Raw genomic sequence first — 14,514 nt, forward strand, 5'->3', positions numbered from 1 at the left:
TGGGTGTATAGTGCTGAAGAGGTCGAATAAAATGAAAACTGTAAGCGTTTTACGAAAAAAATTGGACTTTTGAAACTTGTCGGTTTCGTTTTCTTCATTTTTTTACTTTCTAGTTTTTTTTTTTCATTTCAATACAATCTTTCCACATCCTTTTCAGCGTTCTTTTTATTTAAGTTAAAATATTTTGTTTTGAACTGATTTTAAATTCAAAAAGACTTCCAGGGGGATCTTCTAAGAGATGACGAGACATATATTTATCAAGTAGCTGGATAGTAACAGAAACAAGACTAAGTCTTAAGAAAACAGAAAGAAGAAGAAGTTATAACTTTACTCAATAACTTAGTTTCCCATCAAATGTTTATCTTGTTTTATAATTTCGAACTATTGGCTGATGGAGTGGTTAAATACAAAAGATACTTAAAGAAAGGTTTAATCACGTGGTGTCAGATGTGGTTAACACGTGAAACCTTTCAAATAGTCTACAATCACGATTTCCTTGGTTAATTTAGATTTTCTAAGCTAGACGGTAATTTCATTTGGGATGCTTTTGAGGTTATTTGTTTTTGGGTGTATAGTGCTGAAGAGGTCGAATAAAATGAAAACTGTAAGCGTTTTACGAAAAAAATTGGACGTATGTCATAGACAGAGCGTGTCGTAAAAAAATTCGTAACACAACAAAAATTTATCAGAAATAAAAAATGATATATTACGTCAGATATGAGTGGGATGACCGTCTTGTTGGGATAAAGTGAGAAAATAAATCTTGTGGAAAACCGAAAGCTTCTCTTTGAAAAATGTCCCTTGTTAAGTTTTTCGAGAAAGAAATATTTTGTCCGCTTCTTCGAAAGAATTTTTTGGTGGTTAAAACTACAGCTAAAAGCTAAAGATATTTCAAACCTTTCACACACGTGATATTACTATACAGAGTAGTTCATAAAATCTATAATACGAAATATTTAATAAATACTTTTCCTATATCAATACAAGGATCAAAAGGATCATTTAATACTTTTTTTATAGTTTTTGGATCAATAAAAAACATCAATTAGTGTAGAGGCTGTTTTAACTAGAGTATTTAAACTTGAGATTACCGATAACTGCACGTTCGTTTGTTAGTGATAAAAATTATTAAAATAGCAATTTAAAGGAAAAAGAAATTGTTTAAAAAATAGATTAATATACAAAAAAGCTTGTCCAAATTGGAACCAGAAATTTTTAAGGTTAAAACATTAAATAACTATCAAATAATAATAATTTTAGTAAATAATCAATTCATCAACCATTCATACGAATCCTGTTCAAATCTGTAAAGTTTTTGTTGGTTTAATTTAATAATAACGAAACTAGAATATTCGAATCGATATCGATACCAAAGAATCGATTTTGGTAATTGCACTCAAAGATATGAATATTTGATGTGTCGAATTATTTATACAATTACCGCGTGTCCAGATAATCGTATGAATTTTTTTTTATATATTTTAATAGAATTTTTTTTTCGACCGCGCCGTTAAACGTAAATGAATTTCCTCATCCGGAAAATCTCGTATCGGTTTCTTTTGGAAAACTAAATAATTATTCGATGTGAATGGTAGGAATTCGAAATGAGTACAGGGAGGAACGGGGGTGGGTTTATTTGTACTGGCATAATTGGAAAGGTGCAATTGAAAGGAAATGATGGAAAATTGAGGTAATTGAGATCGAATTAATTTCTATCGTTTTTTTGTTTCCAATTTATTTTTATTCGATTATCTTATAATGTATTGTCGTTTGACAAAAATTTAATTAAACCACAACGTTTTTTTAAAAATTGACGATAAATAACGAAGATTTTTTTGTCAGTAAATTATTTTTATTGGATGGGGATTCTTTGAACTCCCTTTCGTCCTTTGGAGTTTGAGCTCCCTTTAGTGAACTCTCTTCAACTATTTTTTTGTTTTGGTAGTCAATTCTAACAAACAACATCACTAGGTCATTAATTTCTTTTTGGAAAACTTTAGAAATCATCGAGGAGGTTGTTTAATCTTGGAAACAAAGGAAAATTCGGCTCCAAATTTTGAAGGCCGCGTAGTCAAACAGCTTCATCTTTACAGTACTTTGAAATTTTGAAAGTTCAGCAGATTCATTGCTCAAAAATATACCAGGTAAAAATGATATTTGTCATCTGTAAACTTCTTATAAATTCGTCACTTCAACTTAGGGAAAGTCATAAACTTCCAAAAATGTTTGTACAGCAGAAAATATTTGGTTTGCTTTGTTGAAGCCTTCCCTGGAAGTCTTCCACGGCCTCCAGGTTGAGACGCGCCTAGACTATGAAGATTTGCGATTAAAATACGAGGTTAAATCGATAATTTCTTGGCATCAAAACTTACAAGTCAAAAATTTGCCAAAAAGGAAAAAAAATCGTATATACAACCTTCACGGCCTCCAGATTGAGAACCGACTATATACTTTAATAGACTATGAAGATTTGCGATTTAAATACGAGGTTAAATCGATAGTTTCTTGGTATTAAAACTTACAAGTCAAAAATTTGCTAAAAAGGAAAAAAAATCGTATATACAACCTTCACGGCCTCCAGATTGAGAACCGACTATATACTTTAATAGACTATGAAGATTTGCGATTTAAATACGAGGTTAAATCGATAGTTTCTTGGTATTAAAACTTACAAGTCAAAAACTTGCCAAAAAGAAAAAAAAAATCGTATACATGACCTCCACGGCCTCCAGATTGAGAACCGACTATATACTTTAATAGACTATGAAGATTTGCGATTTAAATACGAGGTTAAATTGATAGTTTCTTGGTATTAAAACTTACAAGTCAAAAATTTGCTAAAAAGGAAAAAAAATCGTATATACAACCTTCACGGCCTCCAGATTGAGAACCGACTATATACTTTAATAGACTATGAAGATTTGCGATTTAAATACGAGGTTAAATCGATAGTTTTTTGGTATTAAAACTTACGAATCATAAATTTGCGAAAATTCGTATATAAATTTTGGACGAAGCTTGTATTTAATGTAGGGAAGACTCCCGATTATTTTAGAGAAAAAAAGTATGAGAAATCATCGAAAAGGGGAGAAATATAAATAGGACATCGAAATTCGAACAATCGAGCTCGAGCACATGCATTTTAATTGCTGTTCTCTGAATTCACGAATCTATTGAAGTGAATGGAATTGAAATTTAGAAGGGTTTGTTTGGACAATACACAAAATCATCATGAAATGTAAAAAAAATCGTTAATTTCCATATACAATGTGGCCTAGAATGAATAAAACAATATTTGACATTTGACAACAAATTTGTCAAATGTCAATCTTTGTGACATTCAGAATTTTCTTCCTGGACATTTAGCTTCCTTCAAATTAGGAATTACCTGGATTACCACCTCACGATTTGCAGTTAAACGTAGAATCAGTCATCATCATGCATCAGCAACTAAATCGGATGTAAAAAAGAAGATGAATAACGTCTTTAAGGGAAAATACAAAGGAGAGGATGTCTGGACTCGTTTACAATTTCCGGTACGTCTGGCATTTGCGATAACCATAAATAAATCGCAAGGCCACTCGTTGGAAATTTAATTAATCAATATCGCGATGTGATCCAATCAATTTTTAGTTTAATTCGTCAAAATAATTTCTTTTCTTTCACTTATTTTTTTACATCTTCGTTATTTTTAGTCAAATCATCGTCGAACTTGATTAGAAGAGATGAATTTCGAACAGGGACGGATTAATTTATTTTATTTAGAATCGTTTCTTCATAAATACATCTCTGGTACTTTGATAGAGTAATAAAACAACTTTTATACAAATACTATACGGTTTATACCGTCCTTTTCTATCATTATATACGAGGTTTACTGCTAAAATTTCGAGATATGACAACATAGATGTGAATACGTCAAATTTGACATTACTATTGTCATACGAATCCTATTACGAGAATATTTTGGATAAAAAATGACGTCATATCCAATTATAAACTTAATTAACCTCCCTCGTAATTAAATAATAACCTGGTATGTAATTATTACTAATAAAACTAATTTTCTGGTTAATTTAACGTGATTTATCAATTTGATGACGGTTTTTGTTGATATTCACCAACAGTAAACGTCAAATCGAACGAACAACTCAAGTCAAAAGTCTCCGACGCTCCACATTAGATCTTGTTGCTCAATCCTATTCTCTAAACCTTAAGAAGAGTTGAATTTAGTTAGAATGGTATCTAGCAAGTAGTTTTTCATAAATATCCCTCCATTTGTTAGTCTAGCTGGTATTTTAAGGTTATGTCTACGTTCCATACGGCATTTTATTCAGGAATCCATATGCTCAAAAACTTTTCGTCTTTGAACATTTTTTTCTTAAATACGAAAACTACCAGACGTCGAATTACTACAAAATCTCTTTTCCGAAACATCTGGTACATTATTAATCCGAATTTAATAGTAATTATTCTCGCAGCATCAGATTTTTATGAGGAAGAGTCCGTTTTTCCGCAGCAGTCCTTCCCTGGGAAATGGTGGGGGATTAGATCATTCGCGGACGGTAGAGGGTGCTATTCCATCCATGCTCAGTGCCCCGTTAACAACGAATCGGAGCGGATCCGCGATACGCGTCAATAAAATTTCGTATAATTTTTGACAGTTTGTGTATTAATTTGACGTTTAGTGATACTAAATATAAGTGATATTCGTTAATATTTTACGTAAATTGCTGAAGAGGAAATTCGTCATGAACGGTGAGGGTTGTTACTAGTTTTAGGTTATAGAGGGTTCGACCCGGGGTTGATTTACTCGATAAATAAGGGATCGGGAATATCACTCGAAATTAAACTATAGAAAAATTAAATTTCGTCTAATTAACTTATTTTATAACAAAATTGATATGAATAATATTTAAAAATATATATAAGCGTATTTAATATTATAAATTAAAGTTTTTTTTTATTTTTAAGGGCTAGAAATCATCTATTTGTAGTATACCATCCCCTGTAAACTAAAAATTAATCAAATTACGTTTAATATACTTATTTTATAACAAAATTGATATAAATGATATTTAAAAATATATAAGCGTGTTTAATATTATAAATTAAAGTTTTTTTTTATTTTTAAGGGCTAGAAATCATCTATTTGTAGTATTCCATCCCCTGTAAACTAAAAATTAATTAAATTACGTTTAATATACTTATTTTATAACAAAATTGATATAAATGATATTTAAAAATATATAAGCGTGTTTAATATTATAAATTAAAGTTTTTTTTTATTTTTAAGGGCTAGAAATCATCTATTTGTAGTATACCATCCCCTGTAAACTAAAAATTAATCAAATTACGTTTAATATACTTATTTTATAACAAAATTGATATAAATGGTATTTAAAAATATATAAGCGTGTTTAATATTATAAATTAAAGTTTTTTTTTATTTTTAAGGGCTAGAAATCATCTATTTGTAGTATTCCATCCCCTGTAAACTAAAAATTAATTAAATTACGTTTAATATACTTATTTTATAACAAAATTGATATAAATGATATTTAAAAATATATAAGCGTGTTTAATATTATAAATTAAAGTTTTTTTTTATTTTTAAGGGCTAGAAATCATCTATTTGTAGTATACCATCCCCTGTAAACTAAAAATTAATCAAATTACGTTTAATATACTTATTTTATAACAAAATTGATATAAATGGTATTTAAAAATATATAAGCGTGTTTAATATTATAAATTAAAGTTTTTTTTTATTTTTAAGGGCTAGAAATCATCTATTTGTAGTATTCCATCCCCTGTAAACTAAAAATTAATTAAATTACGTTTAATATACTTATTTTATAACAAAATTGATATAAATGATATTTAAAAATATATAAGCGTGTTTAATATTATAAATTAAAGTTTTTTTTTATTTTTAAGGGCTAGAAATCATCTATTTGTAGTATTCCATCCCCTGTAAACTATTAATTAGTTGAATCACGTTTAATATACTTATTTTATAACAAAATTGATATAAATGATATTTAAAAATATATAAACGTGTTTAATATTATAAATTAAAGTTTTTTTTTATTTTTAAGGGCTAGAAATCATCTATTTGTAGTATTCCATCCCCTGTAAACTAAAAATTAATTAAATTACGTTTAATATACTTATTTTATAACAAAATTGATATAAATGATATTTAAAAATATATAAGCGTGTTTAATATTATAAATTAAAGTTTTTTTTTATTTTTAAGGGCTAGAAATCATCTATTTGTAGTATACCATCCCCTGTAAACTAAAAATTAATCAAATTACGTTTAATATACTTATTTTATAACAAAATTGATATAAATGATATTTAAAAATATATAAGCGTGTTTAATATTATAAATTAAAGTTTTTTTTTATTTTTAAGGGCTAGAAATCATCTATTTGTAGTATTCCATCCCCTGTAAACTATTAATTAGTTAAATTACGTTTAATATACTTATTTTATAACAAAATTGATATAAATGATATTTAAAAATATATAAGCGTGTTTAATATTATAAATTAAAGTTTTTTTTTATTTTTAAGGGCTAGAAATTATCTATTTGTAGTATACCATCCCCTGTAAACTAAAAATTAATCAAATTACGTTTAATATACTTATTTTATAACAAAATTGATATAAATGATATTTAAAAATATATAAGCGTGTTTAATATTATAAATTAAAGTTTTTTTTTATTTTTAAGGGCTAGAAATCATCTATTTGTAGTATTCCATCCCCTGTAAACTAAAAATTAATTAAATTACGTTTAATATACTTATTTTATAACAAAATTGATATAAATGATATTTAAAAATATATAAGCGTGTTTAATATTATAAATTGAAGTTTTTTTTTATTTTTAAGGGCTAGAAATCATCTATTTGTAGTATACCATCCCCTGTAAACTAAAAATTAATCAAATTACGTTTAATATACTTATTTTATAACAAAATTGATATAAATTATATTTAAAAATATATAAGCGTGTTTAATATTATAAATTAAAGTTTTTTTTTATTTTTAAGGGCTAGAAATCATCTATTTGTAGTATTCCATCCCCTGTAAACTAAAAATTAATTAAATTACGTTTAATATACTTATTTTATAACAAAATTGATATAAATGATATTTAAAAATATATAAGCGTGTTTAATATTATAAATTAAATTTTTTTTTTATTTTTAAGGGCTAGAAATTATCTATTTGTAGTATACCATCCCCTGTAAACTAAAAATTAATCAAATTACGTTTAATATACTTATTTTATAACAAAATTGATATAAATGATATTTAAAAATATATAAGCGTGTTTAATATTATAAATTAAAGTTTTTTTTTATTTTTAAGGGCTAGAAATCATCTATTTGTAGTATTCCATCCCCTGTAAACTAAAAATTAATTAAATTACGTTTAATATACTTATTTTATAACAAAATTGATATAAATGATATTTAAAAATATATAAGCGTGTTTAATATTATAAATTAAAGTTTTTTTTTATTTTTAAGGGCTAGAAATCATCTATTTGTAGTATTCCATCCCCTGTAAACTAAAAATTAATTAAATTACGTTTAATATACTTATTTTATAACAAAATTGATATAAATGATATTTAAAAATATATAAGCGTGTTTAATATTATAAATTAAAGTTTTTTTTTATTTTTAAGGGCTAGAAATCATCTATTTGTAGTATATCATCCCCTGTAAACTAAAAATTAATCAAATTACGTTTAATATACTTATTTTATAACAAAATTGATATAAATGATATTTAAAAATATATAAGCGTGTTTAATATTATAAATTAAAGTTTTTTTTTATTTTTAAGGGCTAGAAATCATCTATTTGTAGTATTCCATCCCCTGTAAACTAAAAATTCAATTAATTACGTTTAATATACTTATTTTATAACAAAATTGATGTAAATGATATTTAAAAATATATAAGCGTGTTTAATATTATAAATTAAAGTTTTTTTTTATTTTTAAGGGTTAGAAATCATCTATTTGTAGTATTCCATCCCCTGTAAACTATTAATTAGTTAAATCACGTTTAATATACTTATTTTATAACAAAATTGATATAAATGATATTTAAAAATATATAAGCGTGTTTAATATTATAAATTAAGGGTTTGTTTTTAATGCATCTATGATCGGAAATCGATCATATGACTCCAAATGACATATTACTGGGTTCTCAGAGACATTATTTCCTAATAAAATCGATCTGAGTCGATTATGACGACTTGCCGTTTGACATCTACTAACCCAAATCATAAACTCGACATTTCTGCTGTTAACCTAGAAATTTTGTTATTCTATTTGAAGTATGTATTATTGCTTTTTGTTTTCGTGATATTTTTATGTTTTTATTTTGAAAAATATCGAACAATCAAAGCCGAAAGACCACCGTGAACAAATAAACAGAAAAAGACATAACCTCAGCATTAAACTGTAACGTCATACGTCTAAATCACGTGACAAAAGTAAACGTATACGATTGGTTCTTTTACGAAATCGATTCGGCAGTAAAGTCCTGAGGATTTAAGCGTTCAAAAATGGCCGCGAAACCGTCGAGAATTAGCAGCATAATCCTAAAATCAATCGTCCAAGTAAAATAACGACGCTATGGATTCCCAAAATGAGCAAAAACTCATTGGAAGTTGATCTCAGTTTTCTGAGCCGAAGGGGGATGATATTTTAATTACAGATGAATCATGGGTTCACTGATTCAATCCCAAAAACAAGATAACGTCTAAAGAGTGATTCAAGAAGGAAAAAGGCACTGGTAAGATTATGTGTAATATATTCTGGAAGTGCTGTACGCCGACTGCTCACGCACTCAACATTCCATAAATAGCGATATTCTAAAAACTATTTTATCACTATAAATGCAAGTATCTTCTTTAGTATCATATTCAGCATCTTCTTCTTCTTATCCATTTCTAAGATCTCATGATCTCTAAGTTTTCCAGGTTGCTTTGTATCAGTTCCTGGGAGATTCCTATCTATCCATGTCTTAGATGGTCGTCCGGGTTCTCTTTTCCCTTCAGCATCTCGCGCTGGATTAAGTATCAGAGCTGGGGATGAGAGATCCCAGAACATCCTTCCTACAGTCCGGAATAATCACCTTGTGCTAATAAATATTTGGACTACTGAAAGTAGCTCTTGGAGATGAGGAGGTTTTCCGAATTCTTCGATACGGGCGTCAAAAAGTTTCCGATTTTTTAATAATGTTAGATTTGATCAATATCTAAAAGTAGACCCTCAACTACAAATTAGACCCTTTTAACATGTAGAAGCTTTTCAATTCGATTTATCATAGTATAATATATATATTTACAAGGGTAGTTTCATATTTTCGCTGTTTAAAAGTAAAAAAGTTTTTACAAATAAACTATTTGTCAAAAAAACGTTATTGCTTAACTACAAGAAAGAATATCGATTGTTAATTAAACTTTTATCGTTCAAATTCAGTTGTAGACCGCAGAATCTTCAATAAATTATTTTATTTGTTACGAAGCCAAGAAATACCAGCTGCTATTATATCTAGAAATCTATAAGGGCGTTTCCTATTCTAACAATAACAACTAGATTTAATTAAACTTCTATTTATCAATTGTTAGAGTACAATTAATCATTTAATATTTATAGGGATTCGTCCTATATTGCCGATTTTTACGAGGTACAATCAAAAATTACTTTACTTCAACAACTCTCATTATCCCAGTTCTAGAATCAATAAATGAACTTCAATATACACAGAAATATATACAAAACTAATTCGCGCGCGCTGTATCTCTAAGAACAGCGTAGCTCCGTTGGATCTAAACGTACGAGATCTCGAGAAAGAGTTAGAGTTAGCTTGGATTCGTGTTAGTATGTTGGTTCTTCCTAAAACGTGTACCAGGTATATAAGAGACGATTAACATATTTGAATATAAAAAAATCATCTGATATTTTTGCTTCTTTCTCGATCCAGTAGTAGTGATTTTCCCGAGATTCGCTTGAGGATTTACCTTTCTGTGATTTCCGAAAATTGTTTGGTTTCTGATATATCTGATATTATTTCTAATACGAATAAGTACGATTGTTGCCTTTTAAATTCATGTTTCAGGTGTTTACTTTTCAATACTACGTTCTAAAGACATTCCGCGACCTTGGACTACGTTGTAAAGACATTCCGCGACTTTATATTACGTTTTAAAGACATTCCGCGATATTAGACTAAGTTCCAAAGACATTCCGCGACCTTGGACTGAGTTCTAAAGACATCCGCGACCTTGCACTACATTCTAAAGACATTCGCTACTTTGTATTAAGTTCTAAAGACATTCCGCGATATTGGGCTATGTTCTAAAGACATTTCGCGTCCTTGGACTACGTTGTAAAAACATTCCGCGACTTTATTTTACGTTCGAAAGACATGCGATATTGGAATACGTTTTAAAGAAATTCCGCGACTTTGTATTATGTTCTAAAGACATTCCGCGATATTGGATTACGTTCTAAAGACATTCCGCGACCATGGACTAAGTTCTAAAAACATCCGCGATCTTAAACTACGTTCTAAAGACATCTGCGACCTTAAACTACGTTCTAAAGACATCCGCGACCTTGGACTACGTTCTAAAGACATTATGCGATATTGAAATACGTTTTAAAGAAATTCCGCGACTTTGTATTACGTTCCAAAGACATTCCGCGATATTGGACTACGCTTTAAAGACTTTCCGCGACCTTGGATTACATTATAAAGAAATTCCGCTACCTTGGACTACGTTTCAAAGACTTTCCGCGACCTTGGACTACGTTTTAAAGACTTTCCGCGACCTTTTACTACTTTTTAATGACATTCCGCGACCTTGTATTACGTTCTAAAGACATTACAACCAAATATTTTTTCTTTAATTTCTTATTTCTTAGACCTTTCGATACGTTTCTAAATCTTCTTGATTTTGGTGTCTGCTGTTTCAAAATTAGTTTTTTTTAAATAATTTTTGAAACATAGATAAAAATTGACATTTTCACTTTTAAAAAAACTAATTTTCAAATAGAAGAGACTTAAAATCAAGTTTAGAAACATAAACAAATATTTTCTCAATATATACAGCGTGCTTAAATGAATGCTTAGTTTGGTATTTACAACGATATATCAATAAAAATCATCCCTCAACTACCCTAACCACAATTTATATTATTTTCAGGTGAAATCCGTATTTTTTTTAAACGAAACGTCACCCCAGACGTACATCGTCGCATTATTATCCACATGGACGTATCCGGACGGTCATATTTCTGGTTTTGCGGTAATCGAAGTATCATCAGGATTTACGATTTACCCCTATTCACCCCCCAACGAGACAAACATCAAAATCCCTTGCGAATACCACACGGGACAATCGTAGAATTTCACCGGGGGTCGAATTGAATTAATCGAATTATTTTCGCATTTAATTTCAGTAATTTTAAAATGGCGGATCAGTTTATAAAATGGCTAACGTTTACCTTGACATTTAACTAATAGTCTAGTCATTAGATACATTTTTTTAATGTATCTCTAATTGTTGAAATAAAACTTCTTCTTTTTTTCTCTGTTATAGCCAAATTTTCCTGGGCGTTTCTCTTCTTCTCTTCTTATATCTTTCAGCTTCCGTCATTTTTCTCGTTGAGCTTTGTGGTGTGGGTACCAGTTCAAATATCTTCTAACTACAGTGGTTCCAATTCTCTTTTTTGGTGTTTTACCACATTTTTGCATTTCTTGATATTTATTTCCATTCTCATACGAAGACGATCCCAAAAGTAACTGAAATGACGACTCCAGAAATGTCAAAGTTTGAGTTGCATCATCCTATTCATCAGACTCAGCCCCAATAGATTATTTTTCATTGAAAAGGGTATAGAACTTATTGAAGCTGAAAGGAAATTACTACATTACATAAATTACATTTTTGTGTTTTTTATTGCTGGAATACCTAAAAACGATCAATATTTATGCAAAATTTTTCTACCAGAGCTTTTTTGAAAGGGCTCTTGAATTGTCTACAAAAATGTCATCAATTTCGAGTTTTTTAGCTTAAAAGGCGATAATTCAAACCCTATTAAACTTGTAGATGTCATTAAAATACACTTAACCTCAAAAAATATTTGACGTACTCGAATTAATCACCCCAATGATTTGAGTTTTTCATAAAAATGTTCGTCCCCCAGAAGAAGCTGCTGGCAGTTCTAAAGTCGATTTTCGCGCAGGGTTGACTTTAAACGTTAATTTTACAACCTATGGTAAAACTCGAGATTAAACTGAAGTTTGACTGTGATTGGAACTCTAGTTTAAACCAAAACATTTATCTGTCAGTTGTCAAAAATATTTCTGATATTTGTTTTTTTTTATTTAAACGATCTTGCAATTGATATGAGTTTGTTTGGTTATTCTTATGAAAAAATACGAAAAAATAAACGTATCCAGAAAATAAATACTATATGTACACTTGGATAGAAAAGGAAACACATAGGGGGGGAGTTGGGAAGTGAATTTAATGAGAAAAATAAGAAAAACGATTATATTTTTAATAGAACTATAATAAATTTAAAAAATGTGGTACATTTTCGTCTAGAACGAATGATTTTTTGTTTTTTCGGAGTTTCGAGAAGTTTCGCATCCTTCTTCATGGTAAATAGGCCAGGTTTTCAAGTATTTCCCCGTATTTATTACAGCACCGATTATTTGAAATTTTGACAGATGATGGGTGGAAAATTTTTCACGCAGAAATCGAAATAGCAGTTAATTTATAGTAAAAAATGTATATTAAGTTTTTTCGCCAGATCAATAGTTTTTGAGTAATTCGCAATTGAAAAGTATGATTTTTCGTCAAAAAACCCCATTTTTTAATAGTTTTTTACGTATAACTCTGTAATGATACATTTTATCGAAAAAAGTGTAATGAATAAAAATATAAGCTTATAAAAAAACGAAGAAATTAAGCTATTTTCCAAGATCTTAATGTTGTATTTCAGTGAGATATGATGTAAAATAATTAAAGTTAAAAAAAATTGCATTGAAACTAATGTCATTTCATTGAAAATCAAAATTAAACTTATTCCTTGTTCCAAATACTTTATTTGGATGTTATTTACAAAATCTGAAAGTTTGGCTGATTAGAAACGCATAATTTTGAAGAAAATGAGCATTAAATAATATTTTTTTGGTTCTTCAAAAAAAATTTTTTTCTCATTTTTTTTCCATAACCATAAGAGATACAAAAACAAATAAACAGTCAAATTAAAGCATTTTTTATAACGATTATTTTGCTTTTTTTATTTTTTTTGTAGCATAAGAATTGACGGAGTTATAACCAAATTAATATGTCACTTTAGTGCGAGGATCCATAGCCCTTTGACCCTTTATTAATAAAACGTGGAGATTTTCAAGCCCTTCTAACATATATAGACTTAAAGCACTAAAAATTACCTTCAAAATGGTTTGTTGTAGGATGTTATAGCTTCAAAATTAATGGAGTTACAAAAAAAACAAGAATTTGAATTTTTTTTTTTTAATTATATGAAATAATAAATAAGTTTCAAATTTTCTGTTGATGCTAATTTGCCTGTAGGTAAATTCGAGAGTATCAAGAGATGATCTGATGATATAATCTTGATAAAGGGGTGGTTTTTAAGGGGTGTCGGGGTGTAGAGAATGAAAAATCACGTCGCGTTTCGAAAATACACTCGAATACCGAAAGAATTCAAAATCAAAACATTAACAGTCATAAAAAAAATTTCCTTTTATTTTTGATCAAAGGGGTGGTTCTTAAGGGTTGACAGGGTATAGACAATTAAAAATTACTTCAAGTAGAGACGAGAAATACCAAAAAGAATGCAAAATCTAGAAGTTGGCAGTCATTAGATTTATTTTTATTTCATTCTCTGCAAAGGGGTAGTTTTTAAGGGTTGAATAATAAAAATTAATAACCAATTGAATATTATTAATGAATTTTTCACAGTAAAAATGAAATTGCAACATTTTAAATCGTTAAAAGATTTTTTCCTAAATTATTTTCATAAGAAGGGTAATTTTTAAAGATTTTTAAGGGTTGATACTTCAAAATATATAAATTTTCTATTATACAATATGTTAAAATATTTATGCTGCATAAACGAATTGAATTTGAATTGAAAAAAAGTAGGAAAATCTATAATATCGGTATTTTTCAATAAGGGGTGGTTTTCACCTCTTAAAAACAATCTATACACCTTGTGATCATATAGATCTCGATATTGAGGGTAAAATGAGCTTAATTCTAAATTTTCACGAAAACCGGAGCTACATTAAAGAATTTGGAGACTTGACAACATTTCAAACTTGAATGCCTGCACTAAAACTTAAGTTTAAACTACCGCCATTATAGTTTGTCAATAACGCCACCTATGAAACGCGAAAAAAAGCTTAATCGTCGACTGTTGAATGGACT

At 28.5% G+C, this 14,514-nt stretch overlaps 1 protein-coding gene across 1 annotated transcript in view; it reads left to right on the forward strand.

The window, feature by feature from the left end:
* The first annotated feature begins 4,611 nt into the window (after positions 1-4,611).
* LOC130449523 (roundabout homolog 1-like) overlaps positions 4,612-14,514 on the forward strand; it is a 113,297-nt gene continuing 103,394 nt past the window's right edge. The window contains exon 1 of the mRNA XM_056787403.1: positions 4,612-4,758. The gene's annotated coding sequence lies outside the window, so the exon portion shown is untranslated. The remainder of the gene's footprint in view (positions 4,759-14,514) is intronic.

The sequence above is a fragment of the Diorhabda sublineata genome, chromosome 10 (genome assembly GCF_026230105.1).
Source record: "Diorhabda sublineata isolate icDioSubl1.1 chromosome 10, icDioSubl1.1, whole genome shotgun sequence".
NCBI classification, from domain to species: Eukaryota; Metazoa; Arthropoda; class Insecta; order Coleoptera; family Chrysomelidae; genus Diorhabda; species Diorhabda sublineata.